Consider the following 21870-nt stretch of genomic DNA (forward strand, 5'->3'; position numbering starts at 1 on the left):
CTGGCTAGACGACCTTGCTTTAGGATTTCTCCTGGCTGCAGGCTGCACTGGAAGGACCCTGGGAGACCCTCCAGCCACATCATGGCTCCTAGGGCAGAGAAGCTCAGCCAGTCCCAGCACCCAGAGGGAAGCTCCCTCCCTCCATCCCAGGCTCCTAGGGCAGAGAAGCTCAGCCAGTCCCAGCACCTGGAAGGAAGCTCCCCACCTCCATCCCAGGTCCTAGGGCAGAGAAGCTCAGCCAGTCCCAGCACCTGGAAGGAAGCTACCCCGCTGCCATCCCAAGCTCCTAGGGCCAAGAAGGTGAACCGTGTGGGTGCCAGAAGCACCCCCTCACCCTTGGAAATGAAAAGACACATAAACAAGCCTCAAAAACAGACTTCCAGATCACCTACAACAACCCCAAAGGGAAACGAGATGGAACAATCTGAGACTCAACCACCTGGACTCTCTGAACTGGCAACAAAAGAGGATCTGGAAAAAATGAAATCAGAAATAATTACTCAGATAACAGCAAAGATTTTGCTCATGGTGCAAAACATGATTAATAAATCTAGAGAGGACACAGATTAAAAAAATAGAGGATCTGAGGAAGATGATGGAATCCCAACATAGGAAACAAATGGAATCCATAAAACAGATATAAACAGATTTCCAAGAGATTAAAAACTCCATTGAAAGTCTGCACAGCAGAATGAACCAATGCGAGGATAGAATTTCACATATAGAAGATAAGATTGCAATTAGAAAGAAAAGAAAAATTGCTTTAAAATTGTAAGGGAGCATGAGAAATCAATCCAGCAGCTGCTAGACAATGCAAAGAAGAATAACATAAGACTGATTGGAGTCAATGAAGAAAGAGGAGACAGTGCAGATGACATAAAAAAAACTCTTCACAGAAGTGATGGCAGAAAACTTCCCAAGGAGGGGAAAAGAAGTGACATACAGATAAGTGAGGCATATAGGACTCCAGCTAGCCTTAATCAAAAAAAATCTACACATAGGTATATAATAGTTAGGATTCCAGAAATCCAACAGAAGAATAAAATTCTACAAGCAGTGAGAGAAAAGAAAAAAAATCACATACAAAGGAAAGCCCATCAGAATCACAGCAGACTTCTCAATGCAAACCCTCAAGGCAAGAAGATCTTGGAGTGATGTATTTCAAACTCTAAAGGAAAACAACCTCCAACCCAGGTTGATGTACCCTGCAAAACTATCTTTCAAAATTGATGGAGAAATAAGATACTTTCATGATAAAGAGCACCTCAGGAACTTCATGAATACCAAACTGGCACTTCAAAAAATTTTAGAGAATACCCTAGGAAAAGACAATGAGGATCACAACCCCAGGAAACCCAGCAGAATGAATCGACTGGGCATGACAAATTAAACACAAAGTGGGAGAATCCAACAAAAAGAAAAAGTCATGACAAGGCTTTTAAAACTTTTGACTTCATCTCCCTAATGAGTGTATAATTCAATCTTTTTATTGTACTGATTAGTATTTTTCTGATTCTAGAGTTGCACACCATTCCTTGTGCTATACTGGCTATTTATCATCTTCTTATGTCTACATTTTAATTGGGTTGTCTATTAATGAGCTCTAAGAATTCTTTATATATTCTGCTCATAGGTTATATGCATTGTAAATATGGTCTGTTTAAGGATGACTTTTCATTTTAATGATGTCATTTAAAGTTCTAAATTTTGATAGAATCTCATTTATCAATTTTTTCCTTTTATACATCATAGTTTTTGTGTCCTAGGTAGTTCTTGCCTACCCTGAATTCATAAATATTTTCTCTTATAATTTCTTCTTAAAGTCTTATACTTTTAGGCTTTCTTATTTAGGTTCATAGATCCCTTCAAGTTATTTTCAGGTATGGAAAAAAAAGGGTTGAAGTTAATTTTTTATATATGGATACCAAGTGTTCTAGTGCCATTTGCTGAAGACACTATCTGTTCCTTGGCTCTTGAATTGAGTTTATATTCTATAAAATGCTAATGTTAAATAATCTTTCAAAACTCAGTGGACCATATATGTGTGGTTCTATTTCTAGATTCTCTGTTTTATTCAAATGATCTATATGTCTTTCCTTACACCAACACTGCCTTGATTACTGTAGCTTTAGAAGAAGTCTTAAAATTGGGTGCTAAACCTCTTCCAACACTGTTTTTGTTTTTGTTTTTGGCTTTTCTGGGTCCTTTGTACTCTACATAACTAAAATTTCAATATCCAGTTCTTCATTTATAGCAAGTATATACAGACCTGAATTTTTATATATACCTTGTGTTGTCTAATCCTGCTAAATTCAAGTACAAGTTCTAGGGGCTCCTAGAGATTTCTTAGTATTTTCTCTGTAGATGGTCATTTCATCTACATATAAAGATTTTGCTTCTGCCATGCCAATCCTATCCTAGTTGTGTCATTTTATTGCCAGACTATTTTGGTGGGGCCTAGGTTTCAAAGTCTAATGGACAGATAAAGAGTAAGCATATCTGCCCTTGTTCCCCACCTTAAGGAGAAAGCATTGTATCTTCTCCATTCATACAAGGTGTTCTCGCTGGAAGTATGGAGTACATGTCTTTAATTTGTTGAGAAGGTTCTGTTCTACTTCTAGTCTCCTGGTAGCTTTTACCATGAACAGCTGTAGAATTTGGTCCAATACTTTTTCTCCAACTAGTGACAGGATCATATGGCTTTTTCCTTTCCTCTGTTAAAATGATGACTTTTGGGGGTGGATCTTCCAATGCTGAACTAACACTGCCATCCCTATAACAAAACCACTTTCTACATACTGCCAGATCTGACTTCCAATAGTTTGTTTTGTTAAACAAATTTCTATCTATGTTCATACTTTTTTCTTCTATTATATTTATCCAGTTTTAGGATTAGCACAATGTTGAGTTCCTAAAATGAGGGGAGAAGTGTTCCTTCTTTTTTCTGCTTTAAATGTTTGATATAATTTATCAGTTAAAATGTTTATGAGCCTGCTGTTGTCATATAAGTAGGTTTTCAAGCTAGGAATATACTTTCTTTAATAGGTGCTATTCATATTTTATATTTCCTCCAGAGTTAGTTTCATTAATTTGTCTTCCAAGGTACTTCTTAGAAGTTGTCAAATTTATTTCAAAACAGATTTTTGAAATATGCTTTCTATATCCTTTTAAATTCTGTAAAATCTGTGGTAATGTCTCCTAGATCTTAATATTGTAATTTAAAAAATGTATAACTGATATTGTGTAACAGGAAGAAAAGTTCTAAAAGAGCAGGGGAATTGGGAGGGGTAGGGGAAGGGAAAAAAGAGAAAGGAAAAAATATGAGAAGAGGAAAAGAATGGAAACAAGGTCTTTGCAAATAGGGAAGGGTGGAGGGGGTGAAGGGAGGGCAAGGGAAGGGGAAAAAAATAAGAACCAAGAGACTCATGTAATGGTACAAGATCCCAATGATGAACGTAACTGTATTTTATACCTAAAATGTACCAATAAAGTTAATGGAGAAAAAAAATGTTATGGACCAGCTGCCCTTCTCATACCTGCAGGCATCCTGGTGTCCCTGCTGCTTCTTCCATGCATCTGGTACTTCCAGTAGGAGTATGGGATAAGGGGAGGGCACATTCCATGCACTTTGAGCAAACAACGATAAGGGAAAAAAGATGTCTTCACCTTTAGTGAGTAACAAGTCATGGACTAGCACAGGAGAATCCAGGCCACACGTACAATGAGGGTACCTATATTATTTCACCCCTTCTCTCTAATAATTATATCCAAAAGAAAGACACCAAGAGTGATACTCACAATGGTCTACAGCCTCCAACAATCCAATGGTGAGGCACAAGGAACATTTATTGCTTCCTAGAAATTGAGTGGATCATGAGCCACTGCCTTGAAAAGCAGCTCAATATGTGCCTGCAGATTTTCGCATAGTGGCATTCCAGAAGGCCACTTTTCTATTACTTCTTTAAAAATTAAGAAAATTATCTGATGGGAAAGGCTTCTTTTAAATCCTGTAAGAAAATACATCAATATGGATATTTCTGGGTGGGAGAATATGGCTGAACTTTTGAAAAATTGGTATTTGCTATAATTAAAAACACTCTAAAATGAACACATAAGTTTATAAATAAAATTGACTAAACTTTAACAAAGAAAAAGAAATTTTGATGCTTTAAAATTCTGAGTCCAACCCTTTCCTTAGGTTTCAAGAATTCAGTATAAACTGAGTTTATGACATTACCCAAGTCTATTGGCATTACCCAAGTTATTACCCAAGCCTAAGGAAGAACTGAACCCAGACCCATCACGGGCATATTTGAAATGTTAAAGTTCAAAAATCTTGTTGCTTTTGTGAGCTTCTAGAGTAAAATCTATTCAATCTCTTTGTCACTGAGCAGTGATTTCTGTACTTCAAAGACCTTACCAGAAAACATAACTGAAGTTGCAGAGACTCCCTGGCTCCTGCAGCTCTGAATGTAGGATGTAAATGTGCAGAATAGTGTTTGGCTTAACCCACCCGGGCTGAATTGGAGTGAGGTAAATTTTGTGGTAATTGAAAAAATGAATGTAAAAGTTACTTTCTAACAAACAGAAACAGATAACATAAATGAAATGCAAAATGATTGGTGGCAATGGATTGGCTAAGTATATTCATTCTCCTTTTCTTCTTAAGTACTGTGAAATCTCCCTGATGAGGTCAGGAACCATACATATTTTCCCCCAGAAGTGCCTGACATAGAGTAGACCCTCACTGAATTTCTTTTGAATGAATGAGCTGTGAGGCTGAATCAAAATTAAAGCATTAGATCTTTTCAGAATACAAATAAATAAGCAAGCACGTGTAAAGATATCTAGCACAATGCCTAAGACAAGAGCAAGCACTCATCAAGCAAATGTGCTCCCCATACATATTAGTAGATTCTGTATTCTAGAAATTTGTGCACTTTAATGAGTAATTAATCAAACAGCATTTGTTCATTTGTAGGTGTCAGTGTTTAAATTAAGTTTTGCAAGTAGTTGTAAATTAAGTTTTGTAATTGTTCAAATTAAGTAATTATTTATATTAGTTTAGAAAATATGACATCCATTATTCCATCCTTAGAAATTTTCTACTTACTAGCTATTCTATTTCATTTTTTGACTTTTATTACATGTTTGCAATATATAATGATTACATTCACAGTAGGAAGTTGGTACATGTACATAACATATTTCAATTCTTTTTTCCTCCTTCCTTCCACCCCCTTTTATTTTTCTATCATCGGATTCATTTATTTACAGGACCCTATAAAGTTAATTATACATACAGATTAAAAACAAGATTAATAGGCCAAAGAATGCATAAAATATGAAATGTAATTATACCAAGTCAAGGTATGCTTTTAGATATATTGTCTGTGCTGGATTGCAATACATTTTTTTCTTTTTCTCTTTTTTCCTATTATATGTCTTTTTTTCTTTTCCAGTACAGAGAGTTGAACTCAGGAGCTTGCACTTGCCAGGCAGGCACAGCACCATTGAGCTTTCACAGAAAAGAAAACATGCAATATTTAAGCTTGTGTATTTGAGTTACTTCACTCAATATTATGGTCTCTATTTTCCTACAAATGACTCAAGTTTATCGTTCTTTATGGCAGAGTAGTACTCTATTGTGTGAAAATACATTTTCTTTATCTATTCATCTGTTGATGGGCATATAAGCTGTTTCCAAGATTTAGTTATTATGAACTGTGCTGCTCTAAACAGGAGTATGCATATATCACTATGCTATGGTGTCTTTAACTCTTTTGGGAAGATACCTAGAAGAGGAGTAGCTGGGTCTAATGGAATTTCTATTTTTCAGTTTTTTGAAGAACCTCTACACTGACTTCCATAGTGGTTGTATCAGCTTACAGTCCCACCAACAATAGAGAAGGGTTTCTTTCTCCCCACAGCCTCTCCAGCATTGGTTAAGTATTACTAGGTATACCATAAATAAAACAGTAAAGGAACTTGCTTAGTCTTTGGAAAAATATTTTTATCTTATAAAAGATATATATGTGTGCAATAGTTCCACATTATTTGCTCCAGAAAATAGCATTCTCTCATCCTGGCTCCTAATTTCTTCTTATCAGAAGCACTAATTGATTCTGTTGGTAGTTATTTCAGTATCTCTAAATAGCTATGCACAATTACTTGCACTACTACTTTTTGGGTTTTTTTGGTTTTAGGCATTATCTACTGACTCATGACACTGTAACTTTTCAAAAAAGAACTCAAGCAGTGCCACAGTCACCAGGCAGTGCAGGCTGGACCTCAGGCCGGACTGTCAGATATAGGCAGAACCCAGTCGCTTGGTGTCACACACAGAGGAATGCTTGGGCCAGATGTGACCAGACAAAGTAAAGATGTATGTCCTCCAGGGTAGGAACACTTCTGTAGCCCTGTTGTCTTCTTTGGAAAAGGCAAATATTCCAATGGGGCTTTTGTGCACATAAGATGGTGTTGCCAGTGGAGATTAACTCCTTGAAGTTCCATGCCAGCTTCCTAGTGGAGTCACATACCAGTTGTGATAGACCCTGGGGGAAAGGACACACTGGTTCCAGTTGGCTCATTGCCAGGTAACCAGAGAGAACAACTGCTGGGCTCACCAGTGGGCAATCTGGGGGCCTCTTTTACTCTGCTTCTCCCACCTCCCATCCTTCAACCTCTTCCTAGAGTTGTTTCACACTTCTGATTAGATAAGCATCTAGTTGTTCACTGTTAGGACTGTTTAAAATGCTTTTATGATTGAACCCTATAATACCATTTGATTATTTTCCCCTCCAGTACTTTTTATTTTCCACCTTTTTTGTTTTATGCTTGTAAAATTTTCTATGTACCTAACATGAATTTATTCCCAAACTCTCTCAGTTGTATATATCTCCTCTCAATATGTTCAGACATATTAAGGCATTGGTCAGTTTTATTTTCTTGAAGACATCTTTTCCACAGCTTTGAACCTGCTCCAGTCTGAATGTCTTGCACTTAATGTCTGTTGAATACTTGTCTCTCAGTTTCTTGCCAGTGGAGTGGTCACTGTTGGTATGCTGACCAAATTCCCTAATAAGACTGAAGTGTCCATTCCCCGACCACTGTGAATGCTAATGCCTCAAAAGTGCCTCCTTCTTCAGGAAGGTCACACCACTCCTACCACAGTCAGTGGTGAATTGATATGATGACAATACAAGTGGCTGCTGTCCTTCCTCTACATGGGATCACCTCCGCAGTATAGTACCCTTTCTCATGAAAGCACTCCCTCAATAAGTCAAAAGAACATGAATTCCCATTTTGGGTTCTGTTCTAGGAAACCTATAAGGATTTCGCCCATCATCATAAGAATTCCTTTTTTTTCTTTCTTTTTTAAAATTAAGTTTGTTGTTATATTTTAGGTACACGTTATGATCACATTATGATCACATTCATTATTGAGAATTTGTACATGTACACGATATATCTTGGATTTTCTTTTTTCCCAATTCCCCTTCCCTCCCTTCCACCCCTACCTATTTACAAAAAAACTTTGTCTTGGTTTTTTCTTTCTTTTCTCATTTTTTTTTTTCTCTCTTGAGTTGGCTTTACCATTTTCTAAATCTGCATCTTCCTCCTTCTTGGTCCATTTTCTTGTGTAAAAGACATCCTTTGATAACTTGCTAAGAAAGGTTGAATATGGAGATAATTTTTTAGTTCTTGATTGTCTTAAAATATTTTTGTTCTATTTTCACATCTGATAAATAGTTTATCTTGTTGTTGAATTTTATATTGGAAATTATTTGCCATCCAAATTTTAGAGGCCAGACTCTCACTTCTGAGAGTCTGGTTCTGTTGTTGAAAAGCCTTGTGAATTTCTGATTCCTAATGCTTCTTTCTGTTACTTTTTCCCCCCTCACACCATGGGTGTTCTTAGGATCTGTTCTCTTGTGTTCTACAACTTCTCAGTGACATGGATTGTTGTGGGTCTCTATTAATTTATTAGGTTAAACATATAATAGACTCTTTCAATATGGCAACATATATTTCATTTCTGAGAAAATGCCTTCGATTATTTCTTAGGAGGTACACACTCAGTTTTATCTATTCTCTCCATTATCCCCATTCTTTAGATGTTAGAACTCACAGATTAAAACTGTTTTTCTCTTAATTGTTACTTCTTTGACTTCTGGTCCACTTTCTGGGAGATATTTTTCTTTACCTCTGACTTTCAATGAATATTTTATTTCTGCAATCTTTTTTTTTTTTGGTACCGGCTATCGAACTTGGGTCCTTGCTCTTGCAAGGCAGGTGACAAAACCACTGAGCTAAATCCCTGGCCCTCTACAATCTTATTTTTAATTGTCAAAATCTATGACTGCCTTTGTTACATTCTTTGTGTTATCCTCTTGTTACATGGATGCAAGTTTTTTTATTTTATTTTTCTGAAGATTCAGTAATTCTTGGATTAAAAAAATAGTTCAGAAAACTTTTCTAATTTTTATTTTCTCCAAGTTGCTTTCTTGTTATCGTTATTGTTGTCATTCTCTTTGCCTTTTATGATAGTTCAAGGACCCCTCAGATTTTTGGTGATCTTTGGTTGGCCTCTTAAATTTATGGTGGTCCTTGGGGGCACTAAAAAGCTGTTTCAGAAGTCCAAGTGATTAGGCCCAGCTCTGTATGTGCCTCACTGCATGATTATTGGACTATGCCATTTTATTGGGGAAAAATCTTTCATTTTTGTATTGTTAAATTACATGTTCATGGAGCTCCAGTAATGCAACTGTTTAGTGAGTAGTTCTTATAAATTACATGTTCAACTGTATGTAACAGAGTTGGAAAAAGGATAGAAGGAAGAAGTTTATTTACATCTAATGCAAATCTGAGATGCTATAACACTTTAGAGTTACCAAGATTCAGACAGCATCTATCCTGTTGTTCTGCCATCTGTAAGATGTTTCACAGAATGGTCCTGGTACTACACGAGGGCTACATTCTAGTCAACCAGAAGAGTGAAAAAAAGGAAGAAAATATATATATGACATAACCTTTGCAAGGGAGGTTGGGAAATGTCCTTTTTCTTTACAATATATGTATAACTACATGTCTAATATGAATTATATTATTGTACAAGAAGGAAAGAATGGATATTGAGAGACACCATGAAATCTCTGTAATAGTGCCTGTATAGCATTTCTCACAGGTTTGTCAAATCCTCTAGTAAAAATTCTTCCAAAATCCTCATTGGAAAGTTGTAAGCCTGGTGTCTCAAAGTTCTGGAAATTGAATGGGACAATAATGCTTAGTCAATGGTAATAGTAGTAGGGGTCTGAGTGTCATTATTTAATTGTACAATTTTACTTCATCATGCCAAATGTTCTTGAGTTCAAAAACCAGCTCTCCAGAAATAATCTTCTGGTTTTCTGTTAGGTGTAAAGCATTGGGGATTTTAAACAGTCAGTTGTTTTTCTGGAATAGGGAATTAATTCTAAACTAGTCCTCTGTTTTCAGTCTCACCTTCACTCCTAATTCCAGAAGTAGCTGCTCCTAACTCCTAAGCACAGTAGAGATGGAACTGTTTTCCAACTTCCCATTTTTCACTTAGGATTCAGTTTTCTAAACCATTAACCATTCACACCTTTGCCTGATAGCTTCCAAGACTTAATTTTTGTTGGCTTTTCACCAATTCCTGAATTAATACACAGACTCTATTCATAATTTTAAAAATAAACCCTGAGCTATTCTTTAAGCCCATTTGATTAAGAACCTCAATTTTTTATTGTTGGCATACATTTTAGCATTTCCCATATAAAATACATTGATGTTGATGTAATGATCACAGGCTGATATAATAATAGCCAATTTGTATTGAATTCTCATTTCCAAGGCTGACATGAAAATCAGTGATATACATGGTACTGTTCTTAGTCCCAAATTCTTGTACTAGGTCCCACACTCAAGGATTCCTGCACTTTGGGAATGCCTTCTATGATAATGTCTAAGATGCTAACCTTTCTGGGTCAATTTGATTGGGTTAAGAAGTGCTCGTATAGCTGGTGAAACATTATTGCTAGGTATTTCAATGAGGATGAGTTGGAAGATTAGCATTTGAAGTAGTAATCTGAGTAAACATCCACCATGACCAATGTAGAAAGGCATCATCCAATCTGCTGAGGGTCACATAATGCAACAAGATGGAGGAAAGGCAAAATCATTATTATTATTATTATTATTATTATTATTATTATTATTTTTGGAGCTGGGACATCTGTTGATCTCTTGCTCTAGAAATCACAGCTCCCCTGATTATCAGATATAGAATGAATTATGCTTTCCTGGATCTCCAGCTTGAATAGGCCCCATTGTGGGACTTATGGCCTCCATAATCATGTGTGCCAATTATTATTTTTTGGTTTTAATTTTATTTTATTGGTACATTTTAGGTGTATAATATAATGACATTCATCATTCGAAATTTTCACCTTTACATGATCCATCTTGGTTCTTACTTTTTCCCCCTCCCCCTGCCCTCCCTTCAACCCCTCCATTCCTTCCTATTTACAAAGTCTTTGTTTCCATTTTTTCATTTTTTCATATTAATTCCATTCCCTTCTTTCCTTTGCCTTACTCCTTCTATTTCCCCTTCCCGGTTTGCCACATTGTTTTCCTTTTTCACATAAACTATTATACCTTTTAGTCCTTATTTACACTTTCAGTTTCTCACACTAGTGAAACTATTCGGTATTTACACATACATGTCCTATTTATTTCACTTAAGAGTATCCCCTCAATATGAATCCATTTAGCTATGTGTCTCTTAATTTTTCATTTTTTAAGACTTATTACTCCATTTTATATATTAAAAAAAAAACACATTTTCTTTGTCCCGTCTCCAGCTGATGGGCATTTGTGCTGTTTCCCAGTTTTAGCTACTACAAACTGTGCTGTTATGAACATGGGTGCACATATAATCACTGTAGTATAATTCTTTTCATTCTTTGGGGAAGATACCCAGCAGGGGAATAGTGGGGTCAAATGGGACTTCCAGTCCTAGTTCTTTGAGGTATCTCCATACTGATTTCCACAGTGCTTGCACCAGTCTACACTCCCAGCAGCAATGGAGCAGGGTTCCTCTTTCCCCACAGCCCCGCCAGCATTTTTCATTGGTTGATTTCATGATAGCAGCCATTCTTTCTGGGGTGAGGTGGAATCTCAGCATTGTTTTCATTTGTGTCTCTCGAATGACTGGTGATGTTGAGCATTTTTTCATGTTTATTTGCTATTTCTACTTCTTTGGCTGAGATATGTCTGTTCATTTCAGATCCGAATTTTTGGATTGGGTACTTAAATTTGGGAGGTCTGATTTTGTTCAATTCTTTATATATTCTAGATAGTAGACCTTTGTCTGAGGAACAGCAGGTGAAAATTTTTTCCCACATTGTGGGTTGTCTCTTCACTCTGTTGGTGGTTTCTCTTGCTGTGCAGAAACTTTTTATAAGAAGAGATCCCACTGGTTGATCATTTGTGCTAGTTCGCAGGCAACTGAGATTTAGTTCATAAAATCTTTTCCTACACCAGTGTCTTCAAGAGTTCTACTTAACCTCTGTTCCAGCTGGTTCAGGGTTTCTGTTTTAATATTTAGATCTTTAATCCATTTTGATTTTAGTTTAGTGCATGGTGAGAGATACAGGTCTAGTTTGAATCTTAAGCAGTTGAAACCCAATTTTTCCAGCACCATTTATTAAAGAGGCTATCTTTCCTCCAGTGAGGGTGTTTGGCTCCTTTGTTGAAGATGAGATGGCTGAGTATGTCTGGCGTTGTTTCTGCATCTTCTAATCTGTTCCACTGGTCCTCAGGTCTGTTCCTTTGCCACTACCATGCTGTTTTTATCACAGTAGCTTTGTAGTATAGTTTCAAGTTGGACATTGTGATACCCCCTGCCAAGTCTCTGTTCCCCAGAATTGATTTTGCTATTCAGGGACTCTTCTTATCCCAAATGAATTTTCGGATTGTTTGCTTAAGATCCATGAAGTATCCTGCTGGGATTTCAATTGGGATTGCACTGAATCTATGTAGCAGTTTTGGAAGTATGGACATTTTCACTATCTTGACCCTTCCTACCCAGGAGCAGGGGATGTCTTTCCATTTTCTGATATCATCTTCAATCTCTCTTTTCAGAGAGCTATAGTTTTCAGAGAAGAGGTCTTTGATTTATTTTGTTAGGTTGCTTCCTAGGTATTTCAGTTTTTTGGATGCTGTTGCAAAAGGAATTGTTTGCCCTATTTCTCTCTCAGTGAGTCTGTTGTTCATGTAGAGGAAAGCTATTGATTTTTGTGTGTTGACCTTGTATCCAGCTACTTTACTGAATTTGGTTATTAAGTCTAGAAGACTTTTGGTGGAGTTCTTGGGTTCTTCTATATAGAGTATCATGTCATCTGCAAATAATGACAGTATGACTTGTTCATTTCCTATCTTTATTCCTTCTATTTCTTTCTCTTGTCTAATTGCCATGGCTAATGTTTCCAAAACTATATTGAACAGGAGTGGTGATAGTGGACATCCTTGTCTTGATCCTGAATTTAGTGTGAAGGATTTCAGGTTTTGACCATTTAGTATGATATTGGCCATTGGTTTTTCATAGATGGTTTTTATCAGATTGAGGTAGAGACTGTCTATTCCAATTTTTTGTAGGGTTTTTTTTATCATAAATGCATGCTGGATTTTGTCAAATGCTTTTTCTGCATCTATTGAGATGATCATATGGTTTTTGTTCTTGGCTTTATTGATATAGTGTATTACATTGATTGATTGGTATATGTTGAACCATCCCTGCATCCCTAGGATGAATTCCACTTGGTCAGGGTGTATGATCTTAATGATCTTCTGCATTCAATTTGCCAGTATCATATTGAGGATTTTTGTATCTATGTTCATTAGTGAGATTGGCCTACAGTTCTCTTTTTCGGTTGGGTCTTTCTTTGCTTTGGGGATCAAGGTGGTGCTTGCTTTAAGGAATGAATTCAGGAATATTGCTTCCCTTTTAGTTTCTTTGAAGAGTTTCAACAGTAGTGGCAGGAGTTCCTCTCTAAATGTCTTGTAGAATTCAGCAGTGAGGCCATCAGGACCTGGGCTTTCTTAGTTGGCAAATTTTTAACTATGCTTTCAATTTAATTGATGTATATTAGGTTGTTTACAATTTTTAGGTCTTCTTTGTTCAACTTTGATAATTCATATGTATCTAGGAATCTGTCCATTTCTTCTGTGTTTTCCATCTTATTGGCCTATCGGTTCTTGAAGTAGGTATCAATGATCCTCTGGATTTCTGCTGGATTTGTTGTGACTTCACCTTTTTCATTCCTAATTGCATGGATTTGGGCCTTTTCTTTCCTTTTTCTGATAATGTTGGCTAAGGGTTTGTCAGTTTTGTTTATTGTTTTGAAGAACCAACTCTAGACTTCATTGATGTTTTTGTATTGTTCTCTTAGTCTCCATTGCATTGATTTCTTCTATGATCTTTATAATTTCCTCCCTTGTATGAGCTTTGTGTTTGTTCTGCTCTTCTTTTTCTAGAAGCTTGAAGTTCAGCATCAGGTTGTTTATTTGGGCTTGCTCTGTTTTCCTAACATGAGTATTCATTGCTATGAATTTCCCTCTTAAGACTGCTTTCACTGTGTCCCATAGATTCCTGTATGTTGTATTGTCATTGTCATTTAATTGAAGGAACTATCTGATTTCTTCTTTAATTTCTTCTGTGACCCATTGGTTATTCAGAAGTGTGTTGCTCAATTTCCATGTGTTTATGAAATTTTTGCAGTTTCTTTTGGTATTTATCTCCAATTTTATTACACTATGGTCTGAAAATATACAGGGGATAACTTCAGTTCCTTTGCATTTACTTAAATATGTTCAATGAGCAAGTATGTTATCTATTTTGGAGAATGACCCATATGCATACATATTCAAAAGAATATGTATTCTGATTTTGTGGTGTGGAAGACTCTCTAAACATCTGTTAAGTTCATTTGTTCAAGAGTTTGACTGAGTTCTAGTATTTCATTGCTTGCTTTTTGTACAATTGATCTATCTATTTGTGACAGTGGAGTATTGAGGTCCACCACTACTATTGTATTAGTGCTTATATGATTTTTCGTATCTCTTATTATTTGTTTTATATAGTTGACCACACTAGTGTTTGGTGCATAGATATTTATGATGGTCATCTCTTCTGCTTGGATAGTTCCCTTTACAAGGATGTAGTGTCCTTCTTTGTCTCTCTTAATCAGCGTGGGTTTGAAATCCACTTGATCTGCAAAGATGATAGCTACTCCTGCTTTTTTTCAGGTTCCTGTTGCATGGAGTATTGTTTTCCACCCTTTAACTTTCAGTCTATGAGTTTCTTTTTGAATTAAGTGTGTTTCTTGTATGCGGCATATTGTTAGATCTTGCTTCTTGACCCATTCTGCCAGTCTACTTCGTTTGATTGTTGAGTTGAGACCATTAACATTGATGGTTATAACTGATATGTATTGACTTATCATGGTCATGACTTTTTCTCTTTGTTGGATTCTCCCCCTTTACATTTAATTTCTTGTCATGCCTGGTGATTCATTCTGCTGGGCTTCCTGGGGTTGTGATCCTCCTTGTCTTTTCCTAGGATACTGTCTAAAATTTTTTGGATTGCTGGTTTGGTATTCATGAAGTTCCTAAGGTGCTCTTTGTCATGAAACTATCTTATTTCTCCATCAATTTTTGAACGATAGTTTTGCAGGGTATATCAATCTGGGTTGGAGGCTGTTTTCTTTTAAGGCTTGGAATATGTCACTCTGAGCTCTTCTTGCCTTGAGGGTTTGCATTGAGAAGTCTGCTGTGATTCTGATGGGCTTTCCTTTGTATGTGATTTGTTTCTTTTCTCTCACTGCTTGTAGAACTTTGTTCTTCTGTTGGATTTCTGGAATCTTAAGTATTATATGCCTATTTGTAGATTTTTTTTTTGATCAAAGCTAGTTGGAATCCTACATGCCTCACTTATCTGTATGTCAAGTTCTTTTACTTTGTTTGGAAAGTTTTCTGCCATTACTTCTGTGAACAGTTTTTTAATGTCATCTGCACTCTCTCCTGTTTCTTCATTGATTCTGATCAGTCTTATGTTATTCTTCTTTGGATTATCTAACAGCTGCTGGATTGATTTCTCATGTTCCCTTACAATTTTAAAGCAATTTTTCTTTTCCTTGTCTCTAATTGCAATGTTATCTTCTATATCTGAAATTCTCTCCTCACATTGGCTCATCCTTCTGCATAGACTTTAAGTGGAGTTTTTAATCTCCTGAAAATCTGTTTGCATCTGTTTTATGGATTCCATTTTTTTCCTACGTTGGGACTCCATCATGTTCCTCAGCTCCTCTATTTCTTTATCTGTGTCCTCTCTAGATTTACTAATCATGTCTTGCACTATGGGCACAGTCTCTGCTGTTATCTAAAAAATTATTTCTGATTTCATTTTTTCCAGATCCTCTTTTGTTGCCAGTTCAGAGAGTCCAGGTGATTGAGTATCAGTGTTCCATCTTGTTTCCCTTTGGGGTTGCTTTAGGTGATCTGGAAGTCTGGTTTCGAGGCTTGTTTATATGCCTTCCCTTTCCAAGGGGTGGGTGGGTGCAGCTGGCTCCCATGTGGCTCACCTCCTCTGTGCTAGGAGTGGTGGCACATTGACTGAGAAGCCTCCTCCTCTCTGCTGTGAGTGGCAGTACATAGACCCAGAAGCATCCTCCTCTGTGCTGCAAGTGGTGTCACACCAACCTGGAACTCTCCTCCTTTGTCCTGGGAGCAGTGGTACATTGGCTCAGAAGCCTCCTCCTCTGTGCTGGGAGTGGTGGCATGTTGGCCTGGAAGTCTCCTCCTCTGAGCTCCATGTGTGCCAATTTACATAATAAATCTTCTCTTTCTATCTATATCTATATCTATCTCTTACTTGTTCTGTTTCTCTCATGAACCTTAACTAATTCAATATCTAAGGCCTTCTGTGAGTTTGGGACCAACCACAGATGGCAATGTCACCAAGATAGGGTACCCCAAGGCCTAATCCAAATCTATGTGAGTGCTGGTTCTTTTTTCTCCCCTTCAGGGTGCACTTTGGTCCTCTATCTCTTGTGTGGTGTTGACCAGATCCCTTGAGGCATTCTGGAATCATGCCAGTAAAATCATACCAGGTTCTAATACTCAGTCTGGTTCCAGTAGATGGTTCTTGTGAACTAGACCCTCCAGCTGAATGAAGCAATATTCTTTAACAAAACATGGAAGATTATATCAAAGAATGATATGATGATTTTTTTGGTAACTCTTAGTTGGACATAGGATAAAGGGTCATAATGTGCACTGTTGGACACTGACAAATATCCAAGTTGCTTTTCTCTATCATCATTAAATCAATGTACCTCCCATGGGTCTATAAAGATTCTTCATCCTGTCTGAGTAAGAGCCATCCAAATTAAGTTTTTCACAGACTATACAAGAAAATGTCACAATACAATTTATGACTGTATGAAACATACTAATCAGAACTGTAAAGTGTAGAAGTAGAACAATACATCTTCCAACCATGTATCCTTTCAAATTCTATAGGCTATAATCACTGCATTCCTGGAAAAAGATCTATCTGAATATCAATCTTACCTCTGATTTTAAACATTACCACCAACTAGAAAGACAGGCAGAGGCCTGTTGGTGAAGTGAGAAAAGTGGTTTTTATACAATACACATATAGCCGTAATGGTGATTTCAGCCAATTATGACCATTAAGGGTTCTGTTCTATACCAGTCACTATATATTTTGAACATTATCATATTGCTTCATTTAACTTTGTTCTCTTGTGGTTGTTGACTGATATAACTAAAAGTTAAATATAGTACTTCACCTAAATTTGCAAGCTAAGAAGTAGATGACACAGCATAGGTATTTTCATAGATCTGATTCTGGAACTTGTTTCTCACACTAAAGTCTACTACATCTAAGACTGGAAAATGCTGATGCAGGGGTTAGGCATTCCCCCATTCCCAAAAATCCAGTGCATTTTTTGATATTTCTCATCCCACTGGTTAGTAAGCTTAGTAAGTTTTATAATACAACTACTGTACTTGTATTATACTTGTACTATACTAGTATTATAAAGAGTCTGATAATTCCATGAAGCTGCAGTCTCTAAAAGGGAGAATAAAATAATGTCTGTGAAATGGTAAAAGGCTCAGAGTGTGGGGCAGTGAAAAATGCCTGGCCTTTGATTCAAACAGAACTGAGCACAAATTTCAGAAATTTACTTACACTTTCCTGGTGTCAGTTTCCTCACCTACCAAAGGGAAATACTATCTCAGTCATTATGAGCATTAATAAAGTTACATAGATAAATCATAGTGACTGTGCATAGTAGGTACTGAATGTATGTATCTTGTCTTGATCTGGCTCTGACCATTCACATTTAATGGCATGGATAACTCTGTTGTACAGATTTACTAGAGAGAACAGTCAACACACACTCTTAAGTCCTGTGCAAGAAATACAAAATGAAAGAAGCAGGAATATAATAAATGCATTCATGCCTTCTCATCTTTAATTTCTTAATGTTGCAAAATCCCATGATAGATACAATTGTATAGGAAAATGTGTCAAGTATGATGTGTGGCTAGATCATTACTTTTCAATGTTCAGGATTGGAACAAACAAGAAAAAAGTAACAGGAAATATTTGTTAAAGGTAAATTCAAAACTCTAAGAAACAAAAAAAAAAGAGAAAAGCACAAGTTTTTTAAACACATAATGTTTTAGACACAATTTTGAAGACATTTTGAGCATGAAAGACACTGTGATGGTAACATTATTTTTTGTGGTAATTGAGCTTTGAGGGAGCTTACAAAAGAGAAGTTGGAACGTTTTTTTGAGATTGAAGTGCCAAGATTTACAGACAGCAGCTGGCTAGCATTATCCTCACATTTCTAAGCACAAAAGACATAGAAATGTGCTAGCTTCTGAATACTAATCTTGGGAGAAAAATCAATGGAAATTGTGCTGTTTTTTATGCATTTCTGAGTTGTCTTCTCCCCTGCCTTCCTCTGCTTTCTGTTTGCAAGACCTCAGTGCATTGGTCATTGTCCCTGTGGAGAGGATTGGCACATTTGTGATTCATTGTTTTCCACGCTGGACATGAAGTTAGGTTCCTCATGGAGCATTTCTGCTACATGATGGGGGAAGGATAACATGATGGCTGTGTGGACCCTCCTGGGAAAACACTTGTGCTGAATGATTATGAAAAAAGGTGCTTTAGTGTTGGATGATAAAACTAGACAGACTCCATTTGTTTCCTATTACAAAAACTAAATTACATGAATTCTCAACCTTTCCATGGGAAATTAACCATAAATTTTTATATATTCTCACAATTTATGCCCATTCTTAAAATTGAAGCCTTCACAGCAGCCATGGTTACCCTACTATACCTCCAGAAGTAAAAGAAATGTAATATTCATGTTTTTAAATGATTAAATTTGAACTTACATTTAGTGAGCAAAAAGATATTCTGGAAGATAGAAACAGCATTTTATAATGTCTCTGATCTAAGCATTATTAACTTAGAATTTTATTTTGTGATTCTAATACTTTCTGTAAAAAAAAATAACTTCTACAAAAGCAACTCAGTTGACCTAAAATTAGGGCAATATCTTTGATTTAAATAAAATATTGATATTCCATTTGCATATTGATGGTATTATGTCAAACTAAAATTGTCTGCCATGAAAAGGAAAAAAATCACCAGAGTAATGATAAAACTTGCAGATAGGAGAAAATATTTGCAAATTATCTAGCTGCCAGGGGATTAATATCCAGAATTTTTAAGGAACTCAAACAGGTCAATTGCAAAAAAAGAAAAATATCATTTAGAAACACAAATAATTTGAATAAACATTTCTCAACACAACATTTACAAATAAGCAACAGGCATAATATATGAAAAAGTATGCAATATGATGAATGATTGGAAAAGTGAAAAGACAAAGCCACAATGGGATAGCATCTTACCCCAGTTAGAATGGCTAGTGTCAAACAAAAATAACAAATGCTGGTGAGTTTGCAGAGAAAGATGGAACTTTTATGTTGTTTTTGGTAATGTAAGTTAGTGGTCATTACAGAAAGCAGTTTGAGGTTGCTTTAAAAAATAAAAATAGAAATGCCATATAATCCAGTTATCCTACTACTAGGTATATATCCAAAGGAAATAAAACCAGCATACTGAGAGATATCTACTCTCCCATAGTTATTGTAGTAATACAATAGCCAACATACTGAATTAACTAAAGTGTTCATTAGTAAATGAATAAATTTTAAAATGTGTTGTATATATGCACAGCAGAATACCTAGCCACAAAAAAGAATAACATCCTCTCATCTAAAAGAACATGGATGAGCCTGGAAGATACTATTTTAAACAAAATACAACAGGCACAGAAAGACAAGTATTGCACAATATCACTCATATATGAAAGAAAAAAGGTGATCTCATAGGAACTGAGAATAGAATAATATTACCAGAGGCTAGGAAATGTTGAAGGAAGGAAGGAAGGAAGGAAGGATAGGAAGAAGTTGGTTAATAAGTGTAAAATTACAGTTGGATGGGAGGAATAAGTTTCAGTGTTCTGTAACACAATACAGTGAACATAGTGAAGAAAAATGTATATTTCAAAATAGCTAGAGGATTTTGAATGTCCTCACCACAAAATATGAAGAATGCTTGAAGTGATAATATGCTAATTACTGCAATTTGAAAATTATTCATTGTATATAATAAAATTCCACACTGTACCCCATAAATATATATAAATATGATCAGTTTCAAAATTAAATAAAATGATTATTGCAATGTTTGTATTCAAAGATTAAGAGATGGCAGTGGTTAAACATTTTATGAGTAGTCTTTTCATAATGGAAATCTTACTAATAAGATGCTGATTATTGACTGAGCATCTTTTGGAAAAATAAGAAATTAAATTGTAAATAAAATCAAATTTTAAAATCATAATGAAATCATGTTTATTTGAAATGCATGCACAAGCTTGATATACTACCCATAATATTATCTAACGATAAGAATCAGAGAGAAAAAATGAAAATTGTTTATTGTATGGAGTCACTGAGCACATATGTACTTCAAAACATGATGATAGGTGTGGAATAGCTGTTCGTTATCCATATGAGAAGGGAGAATCTAACATTATTTAGAACTTGCCTTATGATTATGTCTAATATCTTTATTTTGAAAAAAGTTAAGCATTCATTAATATAATAATAAAATACATGTTGATTTGCAAGAACAGCACTCACATACCATATCAAAATATGACAATTGTTATGGCTTGTGCATAGATGTCCTTCCAAAGCCTCATGCAGTCCTAGGTGGGGCTTTTTCAGAGGTGGCTGAACCTAGAGTGTGTGATTTATTCATGGTGCAATGTTAAGATTAAGGGTACTAGGATTAAGGGTGGGTGATTACTAAATCAGACCACTGATTGGTTTGGCACTACCCTAATCCCAGTAGCCTGGATACAATATAAGGAGCAGAAAGAGGCTTATCTTGTCATTTGCTTGTTTTGTTGCCTGCTGCCCACCATGAACTGTTTCTCCTCTGCCATTCCACTCTGCCATGCCACCTTGTGTTGGACCCAGCCTATTATGGACTGAAACTTCTACAAACTGTGAGTTAAATAAAACTTTCCTCTTTTAACTTTGAGTGTTGGGTATTTTGTCTCAGCAACAAAAAAAGTAACTAAGACAAAGATGTTCCACACTTTAATACAAATCATAACAATATTCATTAAGTTTCTGTAAAGCCTATAAATGTTATTATATACTAGACATCACTTTAAGTATTTTAATTCACTTTATTATCATAACTTTTTAAAGAAATAGTTATTTTCATTTTACAAAGCTCAGAAAAGTTATTAACTTGTTCAGTGTCACACAGCTGGCAAATACTTTTGCAGAGATATAAACACTAGGCTTCTGACTTGACTCCCTACTTGGCTAAGTCACACCATATATCACTGTACATAATACAAAATATGAACTTTTTAAATGTTTTTATGTTACGTGGTGTGAGAATATTGTTATCTCCAGGAGGAAGTTCTTGGACAGTGGTATTATCAGTCAGGATAGGTTTCACTAAGAGAATGGAAACAGAATGGCACAATAATACTATATTTCCAAGGTGGATCAGCAGGGAGCTGTGGTTGCCACAATTATTTAAGTACCTAGACCTCACTTTTCTCTGGCAGCAGAAGAAAAGATGTAGAAGTGGCACATCAGCTCTTAAAAATGCCTCAGCACAGAGCTGTCACATTTCACTTCCCTCTACATTTATTGGATGGAAATAGTCATTGGCCTCACCTAACTGCAAGGCTGTTGGGAAATATAAACAAAGGGTAAATGAGAGATATAAAAAGGCAGCTGAAACTAAAGAAGAATGAAAATATCATAAGAAAGCATTCAACTGCTCTAAATGTATATGCTGCAAAATCTTAGATTACAGAAATGAGGAGACATGGGATATACACAAATTAACAAAAGGTTTGATAGGTACAGTGCACAGGAAAGGGTGATTTAAAGTCTTTAGTTAAAGAGCAAGTGTGGCCATGAAGGTGTCAGCTGGACACTTGGTAGCCCTTTCCTGGGTGTTGGCCTAATACTTAGTCCTTATGTCCAGAAACACTAGATGGCTGGCATGTCTGATAGCTCAAGTCTCTCAGGGATAAGCTAAATATAACCCCATTGACAAGAACGATGTTTAGAGCAGATTTCCAAGCTAGTAATTTATAATGAGATTAATAAAGATAGAACAATCCTCTTGTTTTG

Source organism: Heterocephalus glaber, unplaced genomic scaffold (genome assembly GCF_053883595.1).
Source record: "Heterocephalus glaber isolate CG9 unplaced genomic scaffold, H.glaber_assembly_v1.0 deba00001523, whole genome shotgun sequence".
NCBI lineage: Eukaryota > Metazoa > Chordata > Mammalia > Rodentia > Bathyergidae > Heterocephalus > Heterocephalus glaber.